The sequence below is a fragment of the Pectinophora gossypiella genome, chromosome 22, assembly GCF_024362695.1.
Source record: "Pectinophora gossypiella chromosome 22, ilPecGoss1.1, whole genome shotgun sequence".
Taxonomy (NCBI): domain Eukaryota; kingdom Metazoa; phylum Arthropoda; class Insecta; order Lepidoptera; family Gelechiidae; genus Pectinophora; species Pectinophora gossypiella.
In genome coordinates, this window is record NC_065425.1 from 1269852 (window position 1) to 1270652 (window position 801).

Sequence of the window (801 nt, forward strand, 5' to 3'; positions counted from 1 at the left end):
ACATATATTTTATAATTATGACAACTAATGGTTCATAATTTCATTACTGTTTACAAATAATTCGCTGGGCTCAGTGACTGCACTTTTACTCTTTGATTGTACATATATCGTCGAGTGGGCGGAGTCATAAATTCGCCATAGATTTCATATAAGTACATGAAATAGGTATAGGAATTGTATCCTTTCTAACGTGACGGGTTCCGTCCCTTAGCCGTAAGATTAATCATATCCATGTTAGGACTTCGTATCAACAGAGGTTGCAAGTTTGTAGGTCTACTCACCCTATTGGGGATTACAGGCGTGAGTACGAGTAGTAAGTACGTAACATAACGGCAAGCTAACCTGCCCGTTCATGACCAACCAGAATCACTCACTTCGCGAAGACCCTACAGATCTTTCTCATTCAAATAACTTTTATGTGTAAATCTATAGTTTCCAATATTCGGATTTTTATTATATATATTAAGACAAATATTCGTTAAATTAATGTTATCTGAAAAGCATATAGAAAATTACTGTTTGAGAAATAATTTATTCTGAACGGTATCCCTGAAATGACAACTTAAGTATTACCAATAATAAAATTAATAGATTTATAAATATATTGTATAAATCTGTCATCGAATCTATAACGCATGATTGTATTTAATCAATAAGTTTTTCTCGTTCATAGCATTTTAATGATTTATAATTTTGTTAAAAAGTGTATTTCGGCGATATAGTAGTAAATGTTAGGAAATATGGTAAAAAAATTCTTGATATGGCAGCATTCGCAGTAAAATTTTGAGACTGACAACATCA